The sequence below is a fragment of the Mauremys reevesii genome, unplaced genomic scaffold, assembly GCF_016161935.1.
Source record: "Mauremys reevesii isolate NIE-2019 unplaced genomic scaffold, ASM1616193v1 Contig144, whole genome shotgun sequence".
Taxonomy (NCBI): domain Eukaryota; kingdom Metazoa; phylum Chordata; order Testudines; family Geoemydidae; genus Mauremys; species Mauremys reevesii.
In genome coordinates, this window is record NW_024100765.1 from 90,864 (window position 1) to 111,855 (window position 20,992).

The following is a 20,992-nucleotide window of genomic DNA, read 5'->3' on the forward strand; positions in this document are numbered from 1 at the left end:
TTCATCTGGATGTGACTGGCAGAAACATGCAGGAATGACTAATAGAGGGGAGAGGTTCCACTGAAACCTGGAGGTAGCATCAATGTCTTTTGGGAACAGATATACCGATGAAAGCTGCTTCACCAGGCACAGCTGTGGTCTCTCCTCTGTTCTGGGGAGGCAGGGGCCTGGGGTGAAGAGTCAGACAGGAACAGAGACCTGTAGGGGTCAGACCCATGAACTATCCTGGATTCTGGTGAGGCATCCATGGACCAACCTGGCTGGAAGTGACTCAGCAGGAGGGCAATGAACTGAGGGGAGAATTTGGGCCTCCACAACAAGCAGGAATAGCAGTGCTCCCCTGGCACTGGGAGGAAGATTCCTTTGGCTTAGTAAATAAGTCACTGTTGGTCTTACCATTGAAACCTCGGGGCTTGGGTCTTGCAGGTGCAGCAGAAGTATGACCCAGCTCTTTCGAACCTGCTCAGCGAAATAGGCCTTCCATTTTTTCTTTGTCAACTGAGCCAGGATGCCAAATAGGACAAAGGCCACTGAGCGAAGACCATCATTCTCCTACAGCCAAGAAAGCCCCACAACTTGGTAAGTAAGGGACAATCCCATCACGCACCTCACACAGCCGTCTCTTCTACGCTAAAGTAAAGTGATTGCAACTACAGCTAGTCAGATAAACTTTAATTAACCAATTTTTTATTCGAATTTTCTGATTCATGAAAATATTTTAGACAGTTCAATTTTGATGAAATTCCTCCAGAAGCCAGGCAGGGTCCTTAGAAACCTGCCTGGTGTCTTGCCAGTACACCCATCCAGCTCCTTGGCAGCCAATCTAGCAGGCTGACTGGGATCATAGCCTTCCAGGCTCCCAGCTTTGGGGGGAAGGATAGCTCAGTGGTTTGAGCATTGGCCTGCTAAACCCAGGGTTGTGAGTTCAGTCCCTGGGGGGCCATTTTGGGAACTAGGATAAAAAGCTGAGGATTGGTCCTGCTTTGAGCAGAGGGTTGGACTAGATGACCTCCTGACCTTCCAATTCTATGACCCTGGGGGTCCTAGCTCTCAAATTTGCAACTCTCTGGCACCTCTAGCTCCCAGAGTTTCCTAGGTTCCCAGCACCAGGAAAGTCTGAGAGCAGACTGCCCCAGGCCAAGGCTTCCAACAGAGCTAGGTTGAGAATAGTAATTCTGTTTCACAAGGAGTTCTGAAGTTTGGGGGAGGGGTTCCCACAAATAGGAACAAAACCAAAATTTGAAATCTCAAAAATTCTCTGCAAAACAGAATTATCATTCCAACCCTCTCACATAAAAACGGTATAGAGCAGGCCCAACACTTTCTATTGCACTCTGTAACCCCCTTTTCATGGTTATCTAGCTACCTAATCTAGTATTCAGACTTTCTTTGAGGTTCTCAGTGGCAATCAAGAACAGAAGGTGAGACTGTGGGAGCAGGATGTCATCACCATCCTCCTAATGTTCTCCTCCTCCGTAAAACACCTCCCTTCCCTGGGGCCTAAAATCTCTGCACTCTGACATGAGCAATGCCCAGGGAGTCCACATCACACATCGTAAATCGAGTCTAATCAAGATCGGTTGAACTGGGGTTGGAGAGTTCTGTTCACATACATCGTCAAAGTAGGCCCGGATCTGTTCGGTGAGGTTTTTGAAGGAAGAACCAATGTCCTTCTCTTTCAGCTCCTTCAGGACTTTGGCCAGTGCTTTCATGCTCTCACCAATCACTTCAGAACTGAAAACGTCATGTAAGGCCCCGATCAGTATGTCCAGAAGAAACTTCTTGTATTTTTTCACCTGTACAAACATACGACATTAAAGAAAACTTATCACTGATCACAGTTCTTGTGACTCTTCTCTGAATCCCCTCTAATTTATCAGCATCCTTCTTGAATTGTGGACATCTGATCTGGACACAGCATTCCAGCAGCACTCACATGAGTGCCATATTCAGAGGGAAAATAACTTCTTTACTCTTCTTCAAGATTCCTCTATTTATGCCTCCAAGGATCATTTCAATCCTTTTGGCCACAACTTCGCATTGGGAGCTTATGTTCAACTGATTATCTGCCATGGCTCAAGTTTTTTCTCAGCATCATTGTTCCCTGGGATAGAGTCTCCCGTCCTGTAAGTATGGCCTGCATTTTTTGTTCCTAGATGTATACATTTACATATAGTTACATTAAAGTGCACATTGTTTGCTTATGCCCAGTTTACCAAAGGATCCAGCTTGCTCTGTATTGACTGCAAAAAGGTGACTAGGGTATGGGAGAGAGCAGAATTTGGCCTAGTGCATTGTGTGCAGCCTCTGTAAACTCTGAGCAATTATTCCTTGGATTCTCTCCTTATGTTGCATCCTATTCAGTATTCTCTCAGACCTTCACAGGCGCCCCATTGACTATATTTCCCAGGCCTCTTACAGCCATCTGACGGACAATGCTGTTCCTATCCTGTGACCTTTCTTCCAAGATCATAAGACACTCTTAAGCAACTTCTTCTCCTGAGCGTGGATCAGTCATTAGCTGAAATAAAATCAACATGTCCATTAGCACCAATATGATCCTTAAGATTGGGAATAGAATTTGAGCCGGCATAGAATACACTAAAAACAACAAGGAGTCCTCCTATAGCCACAGTCTTGTGGATACAGACTAATATGGCTACCCCTCTGATACGTGGCACATAACACACTAACTTTATCATTCCACACAAATGAGAAATGTCTTAAAACATGCAGCTTTCCTTTGGGCACTATAATGGGGATCCACTCACCTCTTGAGAGCCCCTTAGTGGCCAGGTCTGGTACCTGATCCTTTTCTCACCCCTGGTGCACCCTGCCAGCTGACCTCAGTGAGTCTTCTGTGGCTCAGGCCTCTGGCTAAGTCCCAAAGTCCAAATGAACCCCTTCTGGGCTAGTCAAGAACAGTCCCATTGCCCTCACTAGGGTCTCCAGCCCCAACTCTGGGTCCTTGAAATTCTGCTCTTTGTTCAAGCTTTCCGTAAGCATTGTCCCCTTCCTGGGGCTTATGCCACTGTAAGTGGTAGAGGAACCAGGGCCTGCCCATAACTCTGGGTTCCAAACCATGGACCCTGTAAACAGTAGCTAGGCACCGCTTGATTTCAGTTCATTGTTGCTTTTTCCTACCAGCCACTTTTAGCTTCACCCTCACCTCAAGGTTCAAGTTCTTAAGGACTCTCTTCCTGCAAACCCAACTTAAGCAAATGCTGCCAGAATCAAACTCTGGCAATCCCTGGAATTTCTGTGGCCAGAGAGCAGCATCATTTCTTGCCCCTCCAGTTCCTGGCAGGAACTGACCTGCTAAGGCCCTGCAGCTCCTTTTAGCTGAGCCTGATGGGCTCCGATTGGCTGCTCTCATGAGGCCTCTCTAGACAGACCCAGATTTGTGGCTCTTTTCCTGGGGCAGGGTGCAGTAGGACCATGGGGCCTCTTGTAAGGAGCCTCAAAGCCCAGGAACAGCCCATCCCAGGCACAGATTGATTGTTTTCCTTAGAACCAGATGAGCCTCTAAGATAGTTACTTAGCATAAGTGGAAATATGATGCAGATGTTAGAGGAGGGCTGTAGAAAGGGAGGATGGTCCAGCAGTTAACACACTTGTCTAGGACTTAGGAGACCCAGGTTCAAATTCCTGCTCCCTCAAAGACTTCCTGGGTGACCTTGGCAAATCACTTAGCCCTTCTGTGCATCAGCTCCCTGCCTGTAAAATAGGAATAATAGTGCTTCCCTACCTCCCAGGAGTGTTGTGGGGATACATACATACATTACAGAGTTTTGAGGTACTCAGATACAATCGTCATGAGAACCTAAGACAGATGTGAATGTATTTGTATGTTGCTTGTTTTATAGTATTAGGACACTAGGTTCATTCCGAAGATCTGCTGAGTGAAACCAAAACCAGGAGCTGTTGGTTAGTATCAGCACTGGGACTTGGCAGAAGAGGTCCAGTACTTCAAACTCTGTCTGTATCTCTCTCAGCCAGCGCCTGTGGTTGTATAGCTAGTATAGGCAATGACAGCAATACAAATATCAGCGAGAGAATGACTCCGAAAGGTAGAATGAAGCTCCTTGTCAGGTTTCCATATAAAGGGGGAACCAGTCTACTATCTAAAATGACAGTTACTCCTATGAACTGAACTGTACAACTCCTTAAAAGAAAGGCAAACAGACAATGGTCTAATGGTGAAACTGCTCTTCGGAGCCCTGTGTCTTACCTGGGCAAGGAAAGCTGTGCCGGTGACTCTGAAGTTTTCCATTGGGGAATTCACCCAGGGGAGGAGGCTCTGGATGATCTCAAGTGTTACTAGTCCAAATCTTAGCAGACCACTGGAAGGCAAAAAACCGCTTATGGGGTCGATTGCACACTTCAAAAACTCAGCTGCTCTGAGCAGACAGCTCTGATATCTATGGGTGGGAGCTGTGTGTTTCCACCCAGGCACCCCCCACAAAGCTATAAACTGGAGGTTCCCTCTCAGCCACTCTATTTGCTACTGATTCCCAAGGATAAAATCATGCCTCTTAGATCTCTTACCTCACCAGCAGACACACTCCCTCATGGTGAGTCTGGGGGTTTTCAAGCAGAATCCATGTTTTCTGCGTCCTGAGCACTCTCACCAGTCTCTCATTCCCAGCTTTAGAAAGCACAGATTCTAACGCTTGGACAGAAAACCTGGGGAAAGAGAGGCACAGAACTGCAGCAATCAGTAGGAAGGTGCAGCCTGAACAGAGTCAGGAAGCCCAGGTTACTTGTCAGGTCTGCTGTTCATCGACAGTTCATCCACTGGCAATATCCTGGACACCAGTGTCCCTGGAAGGACTTGATGCCAGGAGGTATGTTTCTGTCTCATACATCTCATATAACTAGTTTTGCTAGGGACAAAATTTTGCAGTCATTTTTCACTTTCTGCAAGGAGTATGGATACTAGCAGAGTACAAGGATATAAAAAAGATACACGATCAGGACCCAAAAACTGGGGGGCATAGAATGTGGTGATCACTAGTGGATATTTTGGGGTTGTATCTCCAGATATGATGTGACAGAGTGCTGAGGGTATGCACTTGAGTCAGCACTCTGGTCACTATTAGTACTAATTCAGTTCCTTACAGAAAGCCTGATTGGACAGAGTGTGTAGCTGATTACGAGGTCAGATTGGGGCTAGTGAGTCATGGAACCAATCATTCCATTAACAGGAAACTGTATAAAAGGACATGGGCAGGAGCCCTTTGGGAACAGACAGAGAAAGAAACTTGGGTGACCAGATAGCCCGATATTTGGGGCTTTATCTTATACAGGTGCCTATTACTCCCAACCCCGTGTCCTGATTTTTCACATTTGCTGTTTGGTCACCCAAAGAGAAACAGAAAGACAAAAAGCTGGGAGAGACTGACAAAGTGAGCTCTCTGAGTGGAAACAGCTTACCCCCCATTTTGGAGAAGAGTTTAGAAAGTTGAGATACAAGATAAAGGTGCTATGTGTTGATAGGGGGATTAAATAGACTTCACGTTGGTGTTTACAAGCAAGGCAGTCTCAACGTGGTCTGTGTTTGTAGAAAATGTGCAACACCTCTCTGTCACAGCTGGGGCTCATCAGGGATTTCCCTGTTATCTATGCAAATAGAGAGCCTGCTGGAGAAGCCGGGGTAGAGATTTGGCTGTGTGGGGGATGGAGGGAACACACTGAAATGGGTGGTAAAGCAGCAAAGAGATGTCTAGAACAGGGGTTCACAACCTTTCTGCTTCTGAGCCTCTCACCTCAACAAGCTATAAATACTCCATGGCCCACTCCCGCCTCCAGGCCCTGCTAGGAATCAGAGTTTGGGGCTCCTGGCTCTAGATTTTAACTCCACAGGGTGCAGGGGCTCGGGGCTTTAGTGCAGGTGCTGGGCCTCAGGGCTCCAGCCTGGCTGGGCTCAGAGCTTCAGCTTTCTGCCTTAAGCCCCAGCTAGTCTACTGCCAGCCCTGCTTGGCAGACCCCCTAAAACCGGCCGGTTGAGAACTGCTGGTGTAGAAGACCCCACAGACCTTCCAACAATCACACTAGGCAGAAAAACAGCCTTTGCTTGCCTGGTAGGTTTAACAGCAAAAGAGCCTTCAGGAATTTATACGGGAACAAGCCCAGGTCTGGCAACAACTCCTCCAAAGTTCAAGCGAGTCCTGTGACAGGAAATGGAAACCAGGCACAGGAGATCAGACTCTGTAAAATGGGACCTGCGAACAACCCTGATCTGGTTTTGGTTACTCTAAAGGAGCAGCGGTGAGACCTCACAAAGACAGAACAATGTGGGCCTTTCGACGGACACCCCATTTAACGGGAAGCATATATTGGCTCTTAGTGATTAGCGGGCAAGAGATTAGGACATGATTAAGGCAGCCATGCTGGACAAGGTGGGGCCTGTCCACGGAAAAGTACTGCCAGAAATGGAGAGTTGAAAGATGGATTGAGGATTAGACCTCTGTGTATTTGCATAGAAATTGTAAGACTGGGCCACTCATTGGTAAGGCCAGATACTCAAACTGTGGGGAGATCATGGACTGCATGATTCTGAAGTTTCTTCAGAGTCACCCTGAGCATACTGTAGTATGGGTTACATGGCACCAGCCAGTTAATCTGGACCCATGATTAAAGATACAGAGAGGAATTTGCAGGCGGACATTCCCAGAGTGAGTCAGTGGTTTAAGGGGCTAGATTTGAGAAGGAGCAGAGTGCCTTCAGCTGGGAAGGGCAGCAAGAAGAAGAGGAAAGAGCCTCAAGGAACTGTAGTGAGCTTGACCTACAGTGTGCTTCCGACATGGACATGAAGGACAGCTAAAAAGAGACTGTCCTAAAAATGGGCTGTGGGTTTGCACAGTTTGTGGCTGGGACAAGACTCCCAGGCAGGGAAGAAAAAGGAAAGTACCTACCATATCGGTATGGGTAGGGAGGAGCCACCAAAGGGAATAATGGACACAGCTTCATCCTGTTTGCTGATCAGGCAGGAGTTAGTGAAACCCCACTGGATACTTCCCAGAGGTAGGATCAAAACTGAATATGTACATGGGGATAATAAATTCTGCCCAATGGCAGAGGTGACTCTGGAAATCAAGGGGAAGTTTAGGCAGAAACATGTAGGGGTAGTGGATGGATTGCCCCACTGCCTTCTCCTGGGCATGGACTGGGATCCCTTTCTAACAGGGACACCAAGGCATGTGAGGCCCATGAGGGTGGAAGTAAAACCTGCAGGGCCAGGTAAAGAGGAAATATATGTAAAGGGGCTGGAGGAACCTAGACGCGAAAGTACAAGCCACAGAGAAGGTGAGGACGGAGAAGTCCCCTGAGAGACAAGAGGGAGGAGAAAGAAAACAAAAGTCAAGAGTAAAGGTGACTTAAGATCATCCATTGGGGTCAAACAGTCATCAGAGCCCTTACCAGCAGGATCTCAGGAGCAGGCATCCCTAGAGCACTTTGGAGGACTCAGAGCAGTCTGTGTTCATGGAAGAGGCTGGGGCACAGCATACCACCCACGTCACATAGAGGTACCTAAAACTGGCCTGTGCATGGGCCAACAGCATGAGCAGAATAGACACTTGTGTCTGCAGCGCCAGCAATCACATAGCTAGGTACCCATCCATGGGAACAAATTCAAGTTTTGTGGACAAACCTTAGGCACCCATGCTTGAAAACCTGACTCACTGTGGCCACTGTATAAGATCAGCCTTACTGGGTCAGTCAAATGGTCCATCTAGTCCAGTATACTGTCTTCCAAGAGTGGTCAATGCCAGCTTCTTCAGAAGAAATGCACAGAACAGGGCAATCCTGAAGTGATCCAATCTCTGTTGTCCAATCTCAGCTTCTGGTGGTCAGAAGCCTATGGATACCCAGAGCTTGGGGTTGCATCCCTGACCATCTTGCCTAATAGCCACTGATGGACCTGTCCTCCATGAACTTATCTAATTCTTTTTTTAACCCAGTTATACTTCTGGCCTTCACACCATCCCTTGGCAATGAGTTCCACAGGTTGACCATGTGTTGTGTGAAGTTGTACTCCCTTATGTTTATTTTATACCTGCTGCCCATCCGTGAACAGAGTTTAGATCCTGGTTTCCTAGGAAAAGTCAGAGACATTATAAAACCAGGAAGTCTGTAATCTGAGCGCCTTGTTGGCACGGAATAAAGAAACACAACAATAATAGAAACTGTTGTGAAATTGGTGGGAAATGTACATTAATGGGCTACCAGAGCTGAAGTCCACTGATGACTCAGGAATCTCTTAGTGTTAACTGGTGAGGGGCACAGAGTGGGTGCTGAGGGGTCTGCTATGTACATTCTAGTTCACTAAAAGATTGCCATATGAGTCTCAAATAAAAGCTCATGTCACCAATATCATTGTGGAACACATCTACAGATGCTGTGTAAAGAGCCATGTCTGTACATTGAAAAATTACATTCTTATGATCTGTGTCTAGGGACTAGTCACCAGGAAAGGTGAAAAATGGTTTTCTTTCAGGCAAGAAATGTTTCTCCATCTGTTTGTTTACATGTAAATTAAGCATGTAGGGTTCACATTCAGTTCAGAAGGACTGTGAGAACTTCAAAGAAAGAAAAGTAACAGGAAGTAGATAGGGTGGGGACCCAATTTTGGGGTACACCTCAAAGGTTTGCTCTAGTATATTTGGGGGCAAAGACGACACCCTGGCATCTTTCACTTAGGAAGTAGATGGACAGCGAGACGGACAGCTGGTCGCTATCAGGCTTGGTTGAGAATGTTGGGTGAGAAACATCTTTAGACAGGAGGTTAACCTGGTGGTTAAGTTTAGTCTCTAAGAGCATGTTATGATTTCATTATACATGTAACCATTTTGGCTTGCATTCTTACTCACTATCACTGGAATCTCTGTTCTTTGATCATCTCTGCTCTTGTTTGCACTATAAATACAGCTAAGTGCTGTGTGTTTTGCACTATAGAGTATAAGTAATAAAGTATAGAGTCTAAAGTAGAAGTAATAAACTGGTGTGTACTGTTCCATTCGGAACAGCAGGCCTGTAATTCTGTGGAGTGTTCAGTGGATAAAGGTCTGGACACTATACGGAATGGTCAGAAGACTCGGGGTTGTGTGTCCCTATCACTAACCTGTACAAAGAGACTGGGGTCTGAGGAGGCCTGGATGGCAGTGCTTGTTTTGCCAGAGCCTGGTCATTTTAGGAACTAACCCACAGCAGACACAGACAAGATTTCTTCACTCTAAGGGCACTCTATGAGGTAAAGTGCCTCATAACCTTGGGAACTCCTGGGGAGTGTCACACAACTCTATTGGAAATTTCTTTGTTTCTCTCCCTTCCTTCTAATTACCGGCAAGGGTTGTCCTCAGTATGTTGTTGGTCTTTTCGAATAGCCTCTGGCTGCTTCTCACTGGCAAAGGCATCTTTTGTCCTAAGGTTCGCTGACCTGCTGCAGGAGAATAGGAAACAGCTCTGGGAGCAGCTCTCCCACAGCTTCGCTGACTGCAGTGCTGACACCACCTCAGAGATGGCACATGTTGCCTGAAAGGAGAGCATGGTAAAAATGAGATCTCCTCCCAACACCATCACACCCTCTCTCCCTTCTGATATCTGCTGTACTGAATTTTCACTTCTGCCAGTAACTTGAATGACTGCAAGCAACTCCCTTAACTCGTGGCTCAGTTTCTCACATCTATAAAAATGTGTTTGACCTACCAAGGCATATTGTGAGTCCTAAGGAATATTTGCAAAGCACTGTGAGAAACCTGGTTCAAAGACTTTCTAATTGCCAGATGTTAAGTAAATCAGCCATGTACTCTAAAACTGCTGTATTTGTTCCGCAGACAGCAGAGCTGGACTCAGGGAAACTGTACATCAGAGGAGAAGTGCCCACACAGCAATATTCTTCCACACTTCTAGCTTCCTATCAGCAGGATTGTCACAGGACAGAGGAAAGCCTGAAAGGCGTGTCTGTCATCTAACTTACTGAGAGGTTCAGCAGCTGCCAAATGCCTGTCAGTATCAGTCTCTGAGGTGACGCTTCCTTCTTGGCTTGTTGAAGTCTTTATTTTGTCCATTAGGACCTGTAGGACTCGAGTGGCAAGCAAGGGGTCTCCCCCCAGAGATCTCCACAGCTCAGTGGTGTCACTGCAATTTAATAGAAGTTACATGTGACCCCTGGACACTTTTGTGGCTCAGACTGAATGCGTCCTATTTAAGTAAAGACCAAATTTTCTCCTTGCCTATGATGATAAAGTTAGGAGCACTGTCCTCCTCTAACGCGCCTCTTGTTTAAATATTGAGTTTCCAGTTACAGAACTAGGTTAAGTGACCTAGTCTTACTGCAGCCTAACCATTAATACTAGCTTCCGAAGCACAGGACACAGAGCGCCAACCTCAGTTCCTGTTTTCCTACTTCCCAGGAAACATGGACTCATGAGCATGTGGCTCCCAAAGATCCAGGGTTTGGAAGGCAAGTTGATGAAAGAAAAGCCACATTCCTACTAACTGGACATACAATTACGAGAACGAATATTCATGGCCATCCTAGGTCCCCTTCACAAAGGGTGTTCCTACCCTCTGTTTGCCAGAAGCTGGGACTGGGCAAGAAGGGATGGATCATTTGACATTTACCTGCTCTGTTCATTCCCTCTGGGGCATGTGGCACTGGCCACTGTCGGAAGACAAGATACTGGGCTAGATGGATCTTTGGTCTGACCCACTATGGCGTTCGTGTCGTCTTAGATTCCAGCACTGATAACTGAGTTATCAGTTAGGAATCTTAAATGAAATGATGGATCTGCTTCCAGTCCAGTTTTAAGTCCCAAGGATGGCAACTCTATTCTAGCAGCCAAACCCTCACTGATACCAGCGGCAGTCTGATGACAATATTGGCCCTATTCTTTGTAATCAGCCAGGGATTGGACTTGAAGCTGTCATGCTACCAGGAAATCACCAGCCACTGCTAATTTCCCAAGTGAGGTCAATTCAGGTGTCTAGAGAGCCAGGCGGTTCCAGGCACCAGCCCAGCAAGCAGCTGCTTGGGGCCAATGGTGAGGCGGCATGTCTGGGTCTTCGGCGGCAATTGGCGGCTGGTCCCTCACCTTCTCAGAGGCGAAGGACCAGCAGCTGAATTGCCGCCAAGACTGAAGCTGGCGGTGGTAGAGCTGCAGATCGTGATCGCAGCTTGTTTTTCCTTTTTGCTGCTTGGGGCAGCAAAGCCCTCTAGCAGGGCTGGCTCCAGAAGTAGATGTTTCCAACAATACACTCCAGTTATACCAGTAAAGTTAGGTCTTTAGGATGTCAAAGCAGTTATGAATTAATGGAAACAGAATGACACTTAATTTCTCTCCACACCCACCTTAACATGCTCTTGGACCTTCTGGAGAAAGACCAGGCTATTAACTATCAGGAATTATCCCAAATGTCTGCTGCTTAAATAAAGCCCTACATCTCCCAGTAAGCTGTGGGATCCATGTTTTACCAAGATGAATGCAATAGGTAGTGGTATATACCTGTCCATCGGGCAGGCGTTTTTCTTAGGAGGCTGGAGAGCACTGCCTCTAGGTGATGGTGAGCTAGAATAGACACTGCCTCCAGCAGGAATTGCCTCAGCTGCCCTCCTGGATAGTAGGCACGTGGCTATATATTATATTCAGGATAGCTGGCACCTGGAAGGAACAAAACCAGAAAGAAACGTCCCTTTTTCTTTCTCTCCATTCATTCTGCAGAATCAAAACCTTTATTTAGCCATTTGCTGCTTTTAGAAATTCCTCAAGAAACAAATGTTCAAATATGTCCAGTAACTTTAACCACAACAATTGCCCACACTTGGCTGTAAATTAACACTGACACACACATACAGCGAAACCCCACTATAACCACGATGATCGGGGTCCAAAAAATGGGATTGCGCTAAATGCGGGTCGTGGTATAGCGGTCTACCATTTTCAAGCTGGTCAATTTCTCTTGGGCAGAAAACTACTTTCATTTGCGAACTGCCCACAGCAGTAACTGAAAGGGTGGAGCTCAGCAGCGGGGCTCTCAGCCATGCAGGGAGAGAGGAAACACTTGGGAGAGCAGGGCGCAACGGCAGAGGAAGAGCGAGAAGCAGCCGGGAGAGAGAGTGGCTCTTCTCACCAAAAGGGTGAGCGGGGCAGGTGGGAAGAGGCAGTGGGAAGGCACATTCAATTTTGCTTTCCCTCACAGAGCGCTCAGCCACTCTCCTTCACAAAGCCTCTCTCTCTGTTTTTTTTTTTACTCTTTTGCTCTTCCACGGCACTCCGGCCTTTATTTATTTATTTATTTTTGCGCTTCTGCGGCACTGCAGCCACTTTTTTTTTTTTTTTGGCCTGGGCGGCCGGAGCCACGCACTGGTGCGTTATAGCCAAATTCGCTTTGTGCGGGCGCATTATAGCGGGATCAGGGCAGCTCTAGCCATTTCGCCACCCCAAGCATGGTGGCACGCAGCGGGGCGCTCTGCGGTTGCCAGTCCTGCAGCTCCAGTGGACTTCCCGCAGACGTGCCTGCGGAGGGTCCGCTGGTCCCGTGGCTCCGGTGGACCTCCCACAGGCGACCGGCAGAGCGCCCCCCGCGGCGTGCCGCTTCAAGCATGCGCTTTGCATGCTGAGGCCTGGGGCCGCCCCTGAGCGGGATTTCCCTGTACATACCAGGTAATTTAATGTGATGGTGCCCAGCTAGGCATTAAATAAACCACCTGCCATGCACAAAAGAAGGCTTTGCTTGCCCAGATTTTGCAGCTGTGATTTGAGCAGCCAAATCCGACCATTTGCCTCAAAAGATGCACAGATCATAAACAACCACATGCACAAAATATGCAAGTGCTTTAAACACAGTGTGCAAATGCCTGGGACTATGAACAGGTGACGACCTCTCATATTCATGCCAGCCCTTCACATCTTCAAAACACTGTGCAAACGTGGCAGTTCTGCTAGGTTCCCTGTCCTGAGGCCTTTCACCAGCCTTGATAGAAGATTTTGGAGTGCTCCTTTCATCTAGCCCTAACGCACTGGGCTCCAGAATAAGGCATATAAATAGTGGATCCCAAGACACTATAGTTTTCTCCCTCCCACCTTCTATTCTTAAAGATGCGTCTACACACCAAAAAATCCCACAGCAGTGAGTTTCAGAGCTCAGGTCAACCTGGGCCTCAGGGGCTTGCACTATGTGGCTAAAAGTGTAGCTGTTCCTGCTCGGGCTGGAGCCCAGGCTCTGAAACCTGGCAAGAGGGTGGGTCTCAGAGCCCAGGCTCCAGACTCACTGGGAATGACTACAGGGCTATTTTTATCCAGGTAGCCCTTAGCCATAGGCCTCCTAAGAAGTGGATGCCTCCAAGTGCCGGTCATTCTGTCTTCTTGTCTTTTCCCCAGAGTCTGTTTTTCAAGCCTTTCTTGGCTGAATACTGTGGCAACAAGCCAGACAAATAAATAACCAACCATCTTCCTTTTTCCCTTCGATTTTCTCTGTCTATTGCTATTGATTCTGCCATTGCCTAGTTTAGGGTGGGAACAGAGATGGAATCGACTCTACGTCAGGGGAGAAACAGCAAGATTTTTGTTAATTACACATGAGGGCAAAGATCTAAAAGCCTAGAGTTTAGGCAGAAAACCTCTCCAGTTTCCCGTTTTACCTGGCCCAGCATGGCATCTCCACACTCCTTTAGGATGATCTTTATCCACAGTCCAGCTGCCATGGCACAGGTGGGGCTGGCAGACAGCATACCTTCCACTGTGGCCTCAATAAAGTCTGTGGCCTGTTCTGGGAAAAGTACTCACTAACAACCTGGGAACAAATCAAAAACAGGAGAGACTGCAATGATGTTTGGCTCCAGCAATTGTAAAAATGGAGGCCTAATCTCTCTATGTAAAAAGATCTATGCATCCGCAAATTGCATCCGACGAAGTGGGTATTCACCCACAAAGCTCATGCTCAATACGTCTGTTAGTCTATAAGGTGCCACAGGACTCTTTGCTGCTTTTACAGTTGCAGACTAACACGGCTACCTCTGATTAATTAACAATTTGTTAATTAGCCTATGTCCAACTAGCCATTTGGGATTAAAATTCTCTCCATGGTCTATATACTACATTTTGTATTCTACACTAATGAGATCAGGTTCGAGGCAAAGCCTCTGTTGCACAATTAGCACAACATTGTACTGGATATGCAGGAGATAAGTTTCCAGTTTGTATATACACTGCATCTTTTACAACATATAAAATGAAGTCAAAGAGAGGCATGCTCACAAATATAGGCTAAGGCAAACCCACAAGGTGACAGAATGAAGACTGGATGGGTTCTCAGCTTGATGTTCCACTAACAGAGTTTTTCTCATGGATAGCGGGATAGGTACATGTGTGCACATCTGCATGCGCATTTTCATGCCGTGCAACATTCTGTGGAATCTGGATTTACATGGCCCACAGCTTGCTCCAAGTATGGAAAGGCATCATGAAAGCGTAAATGTAAAATGAAGGTGCCTGGTCACTAGAACATCTGCACAAGTTTTTGAGTCAGTTACCTGGCCATTTTGGAAGATGCCTGAAACAAAGCCTCAGGGTCTGGAGCTGTTGTTAGTTCGTCACGGAGACATCTCAGCTCCTCCTCCGCTGACCCCAGGTTCATGGGCTGGCCTGGAGTGGAGAAAGGAGAAAAAGTACTGTAACAACTAATGAAACTGAACCTCTACTGCATGGACATTCATACAGAAGGATCCATGTGCTAGGCTGTTATTAGCACAGTGTAAAATCTTGGCCCCATTAAAGTCAATGGCAAAACTCCTGTTGACTATAATGGAGTCAGGATTACACCTAAATGTCTGAAAGTTAACAGTAGTGGTATGTTCTTGTGACTGATACAGGGTTGAACAAGCACCGTCTTCAGCTTGGAGCAGCTTTCTGGGGGTGTCTGGTTTCAGTAGCATCTCTGCTCTCAGTATTTACATCTAATCTCATATTCAAGTACAACTCATGCAGGTAGATGTGACGTTCCAATGTAGAGGTGAATCCCTCCACCAAACTCTCATTGTAAAAGAGATGGGGCTGGACAAAACCTTCGGCAGGAAACCCAGGCTCATCCATCACTTCTAAACAATGCTGGGATTTCTATGTTGTACAGTCAAAGACTGGAGTCCCTTATTCTGTTTCTGAATCACCAACACTGTTTTTAGGACTGATTAATAATAATTAGAAATAGGGTGACCAGATGTTCCGATTTTATAGGTACAGTCCTGATTTTGGGGTCTTTTTCTTATATAGACTCATATTACCCCCCACCCCCGTCCTGCATGAGTTTCACATTTGCTGTCTGGTCGCCCTAATTGGAAATGGCCTTAAATGACAACCAAGATCTATCCCATTAGGTGAAAAGAACGTCCTACTCCAGGGGTCGGCAACCTTTCAGAAGTGCTGTGCCGAGTCTTCATTTATTCACTCGAATTTAAGGTTTCGCGTGCCAGTAAGACATTTTAACGTTTTGAGAAGGTCTCGTTCTATAAGTCTATAATATATAACTAAACTATGGTTGTATGTAAAGTAACTAAGGTTTTTTAAATGTTTAGAAGCTTCATTTAAAATTAAATTAAAATGCAGAGCCGGACTGGTGGCCAGGACCTGGGCAGTGTGAGTGCCACTGAAAATCAGCTCGAGTGCCGCCTTGGCACCCGTGCCATAGGTTACCTACCCTGTCCCACTCTTCACAAAGGGAGAATGGCCTACACTTACTCCAATAGCTTTGAATGCTCATGACAGAGGCTGCTGCAAGAACTTTTGTTTAAAGAATTAGTCAGGAAACCCCTCAATACAGCCAGTGGCAGGGTAAAGAGAATGAAAATGTTTAGTACCAAGGGCTTGTCTACATGGAGATAGTCAAGAAAGCTAATCCAAATTCATTTTCAAACTGCATTAGTTAAACTTCATTAAACACCTCTGGGGACACACTTATTTAGAATTAAAGGGCCTTTTTTCAGGTTAGTTTAATTCATGTAATTCACTAAAATTAAGAAGGGCCATTTTAATTCAGAAATAGAGCATCCACACGTGTTTAATGCCACTTTAAAATTTACACCTTTAGTTCATTTGGATTAATTCTCCTTAGATGTAGAGAAGCCCTAAGGAACTGAGCAGTTATCTACCTGGTGCAGACCATTTATTATTTGTACAGTTCCCAGAAGTGTGCCACACTCTTTACACATCATAATTGTCTCTTCTAATGAGGTATTTACAAGATGCCCACCACTCTGTTATCTAAGTGCCAACAGACAGGACAGAAAGAACTAGACAGGCAGAAAAATGGACAATACAACAGTGGAAGAAGGTGAAGAATTACTTATACCTGCTAATGGGGAAGAATTACTTATACCTGCTAATGGTCTCCTCACCTTGTATACTGAGAAGGCAGCTGATACAGTCAACCACCCACTGACGAGACGTGGCCAGTGAATCACAGCTGTATGGTGCTATTGCTCCAATCAGAGATCCAAACTGATTAAAAGTTTCCTGAGTCTAATTAAAAAAGAATGAAGAATGAACATTCTCCAGCTGTACTAGACTTCACTTGCCATCTTTATTGTTGATACCAGTCAGCTCTGTGTTTTTGGGGGACCAGGGCACAGTATCTAGCTTGTGTGACTCATGAAGAACACCCCAACCCCCGTCTCTGTTTGAACCAAAACCGATCAGAGAAAAGGCTTGCAGAGAACAATGAAGGGTTTGTGGAGACCCACCTAGACACCTCCTGACAAGGGTGACAAGATTAAGACATCTCCATTTGCATACAGAATGAAGATCAGAGACAACTCCTAGCCTCAACTGCATGAAAGATGGTATAGGGATTAGCATACAGAATGAAGAACAGAGAACTGCACTGAACTCTGGGACCAGAAAGCAGGGACGCATTAAATCATGGAATCCCTGCTCCAGATGCTAATGAACCTACGCCTGCACACACCCGCTCAGCAATTATCAGACCAATTCTAGTAATAAATCTTTGACTCATATCCCAAAATACTGAAGCAGCCTAGTTGCCTTGTGAGCTCCCTGGAAGAAAACAACACCCATAGCCAAGAGTGATCAGCTCCTATTGTCTAGCCTAAAGAAAACCCTTGAGCCATCAGTTTACCCATAAACAAATCTAGTGTTCTCCCTTCAACCATTGTATTTTCTCTACAAAACCCCTACCTATGCCCAGGTAAGGGTTCTGATGTATAGACCCAAACTCTGCATCAGTTCCACCAGGATTCCATCTCCTGACTGATCGTGCTGGGGGCTCTGCCTGTCTCCAGCACTCAGGACCCTGAGCTACCACCATCACCTGGGAACCCCGACCAGTTCAAGTCTCATGGAGCGGGTGAAATCCATCTCTCTCTCTCTGTTTTCTTTCCTACCTCAGGTATTAACCTTTAAAATGTAGCTGTTACGTTTGTTTAGCCCTCCTGGTGTGGTTATCACTATGATTCAATCAATAACTGTTATGGTTCAGCTGGTTGCTTCTCTCTCTCTCTCTCTCTCTCTCTCTCTCTGAATTTTACTCTTTTGTGTTTTTAGCTTCCCCCATTTACTGTGCAGCAACACTTCTTGTACCTAAGCTAAAGATCCCTGTAGTGCCCAAAAATACTGTGGGGTTTGCTCCTCAAGTGGGTTACTACCAGTACAATTGTAATGTGAAAGTGTGATAGGAATGTGTTCAACTTGCGGCACATAAGTGGGGGGGGGGAGCAGCTGAAAGTGCTGCTGAACCCAGCCTGTTGAGACCAGGGGCGCATAAGGGTACCAGCTTGACAGTGCTGCTTAACCCAGCCCACTGAACACAGGGACATATGAGGGGATCAGCTGATTGACTTGCTCTGCTAGTGTGTGCGCATGTTCATCTAGTTCTAGTTATTAGCCCTGGGGAACCTAGTCCTGCAGGAAAGCTCCATTGGGAGGGGACTTGTGGAAGGAAGGAGTAGAACACACAAGTGACATAAGCAACACATTAATAGAATTACAGAACCGCCTCCCCGCACAGAAGAGTGACCCTAATTAATGAGCCTCCCCAAAGTAGGCACATCTGGTAACATTGTGCCTCTGATTCCTGTACTGAACTGGGTAACGCACATTGGAAAATATAATTCCAATTGTACATACAAACAGATGGGGTCTAAATTAGCTGTTATCTCTCAAAGAAGAGACCTCAGGGTCATTGTGTACAGTTCTCTGAAAGCATCTGCTCCACATGCCGTCAAAAACGCTAACAACATGTTAGGAACCATTAGGAAGCGGATCGATAATAAGGCAGTAAATATCATTATGCCACTATAGAAATCTACAGTACCCCCACACCTTGAATACTGAGTGCAGTTTTGCTCATCTCATCTCACAAAAGATATGTTAGAATGGGAAGAAATACAGAGACGAGTAACAAAATTATTAGGCATATGGGACAACTTCTCGTACAGGAGAGATTAAAAAGACAGGGACTTTTCAGCTAGGAAAGAGACAACTAAGAGGGACTATGATAGAGATCTATCAAATCATGACTGGTGTAGAAAGTCAATAAGGAAGTGTTATTTAGCCCTTCATAACACAGGAACAAGGGGTCACCCAATGAAATTAATAGGCAGCAGGTTTAAAACAAAAAAAAGGAAGCATTTTTTCACACAATGCAGTCAACCTGTGCAACTCATTGCCAGGGAGATGTTGTGAAGGCCAAAAGTATAACTGGGTTCAAAAAAGAATTAGATGAGTTAACGGAGGATAGGTCCATCTCTGGCTATTAGCTAACATGGTCAGGGATGCAATCCCATGATCTGGATGTCTCTAAACCTCTGACTGCCAGACGCTGGGGCTGGGACTGTCCAACAGGGGATGGTTCACTTGACAATTGCCTTGTTCTGTTCATTCCCTCTGATGCATCTGGCACCCACCACTGTCAGAAGACAGGATACTAGGTAGATGAACCATTCTTCTGGGGGATCCAGGATAGCCACTCTTATGGTTTATGTTCTTAGCTGATTACATAGAAATTCAGCTTTAGCATCCTGGGAGCATAAGAACCAAGAATGCATTTGTGACACTGGCAGACCGGTCAACCTGTGTATGACCCATAATAACTTAACAAGAGGCACTTCTGCTGTATCAAGACAGTTCACTTGCATGTGAATTTCAAAGAGATGTATTAGACTAGCAATCATCAACTCATTCAAAAATGAACAAAAGATGCTAAGTGTATTTGTCTGTGATTATCTATACCCGGTTAGAACATAAGAACATAAGAATATAAGAGCGGCGTGCAGGTCAGACCAAAGGTCCATCTAGCCCAGTATCTGTCTACCGACAGTGGCCACTGCCAGGTGCCCCAGAGGAGTGAACCTAACAGGCAACGATCAAGTGATCTTCCTCCTGCCATCCATCTTCATCCTCCCAGAACAGAGGTTAGGGACACCATTCTTACCCATCCTGGCTAATAGCCATTTATAGACTTAGCCACCATGAATTTATCCAGTTCCCTTTTAAAAATTGTTATAGTCCTAGCCTTCACAACCTCCTCAGGTAAGGAGTTCCACAAGTTGACTGTGCGCTGCGTGAAGAAGAACTTCCTTTTATTTGTTTTAAACCTGCTGCCTATTAATTTCATTTGGTGACCCCTAGTTCTTGTATTATGGGAATAAGTAAATAGCTTTTCCTTATCCACTTTCTCCACACCACTCATGATTTTATATACCTCTATCATATCCCCCCTTAGTCTTCTCTTTTCCAAGCTGAAGAGTCCTAGCCTCTTTAATCTTTCCTCGTATGGGACCCTCTCTAAACCTCTAATCATTTTAGTTGCCCTTTTCTGAACCTTTTCTAGTGCTAGAATATCTTTTTTGAGGTGAGGAGACCACATCTGTACACAGTATTCAAGATGTGGGTGTACCATGGATTTATACAAGGTCAATAATATATTCTCAGTCTTATTTTCTATCCCCTTTCTAATGATTCCTAACAGCCTGTTTGCTTTTTGACCGCCTCTGCACACTGCGTGAACATCTTCAGAGAACTATTCACAATGACTCCAAGATCTTTTCCTGACTCGTTGTAGCTAAATTAGCCCCCATCATACTGTATGTATAGTTGGGGTTATTTTTCAATGTGCATTACTTTACATTTCTCCACATTAAATTTCATTTGCCATTTTGTTGCCCAATCACTTAGTTTTGTGAGATCTTTTTGAAGTTCTTCACAGTCTGCTTTGGTCTTAACTATCTTGAGCAGTTTAGTATCATCTGCAAACTTTGCCACCTCACTGTTTACCCCTTTCTCCAGATCATTTATGAATAAATTGAATAGGTTTGGTCCTAAGACTGACCCTTGCGGAACACCACTAGTTACCCCTCTCCATTCTGAGAATTTACCATTAATTCCTACCCTTTGTTCCCTGTCTTTTAACCAGTTCTCTATCCATGAAAGGACCTTCCCTTTTATCCCATGACAGCGTAATTTACGTAAGAGCCTTTGGTGAGGGACCTTGTCAAAGGCTTTCTGGAAATCTAAGTACACTATGTCCACCGGATCCCCCTTGTCCACATGTTTGTTGACCCCTTCAAAGAACTCTAATAGATTAGTAAGACACGATTTCCCTTTACAGAAACCAGGTTGACTACTGCTCAATAATTTATGTTTTTCTATGTGTCTGACAATTTTATTCTTAACTATTGTTTCAACTAATTTGCCCGGTACTGACGTTAGACTTACCGGTCTGTAATGGCCAGGATCACCTCTAGAGCCCTTTTAAAATATTGGCGTTACATTCGCTAACTTCCAATCATTGGGTACCGAAGCCGATTTAAAGGACAGGTTACAAACCTTAGTTAATAGTTCCGCAACTTCACATTTGAGTTCTTTTAGAACTCTTGGGTGAATGCCATCTGGTCCCGGTGACTTGTTAATGTTGAGTTTATCAATTAATTCCAAAACCTCCTCTAGTGACACTTCAATCTGTGACAGTTCCTCAGATTTGT

At 45.6% G+C, this 20,992-nt stretch overlaps 1 long non-coding RNA gene across 1 annotated transcript; it reads right to left on the reverse strand.

Annotated features, from left to right (window-relative positions):
* Window positions 1–4,322: 4,322 nt before the first annotated feature.
* On the reverse strand, window positions 4,323–9,382 carry LOC120393087. Its single transcript, XR_005591900.1, has 3 exons — window positions 9,344–9,382; window positions 4,549–4,686; window positions 4,323–4,343 (listed from the first exon to the last, which is right to left on the reverse strand). It is a non-coding gene; the product is annotated as an uncharacterized LOC120393087 (long non-coding RNA).
* Window positions 9,383–20,992: the final 11,610 nt, after the last annotated feature.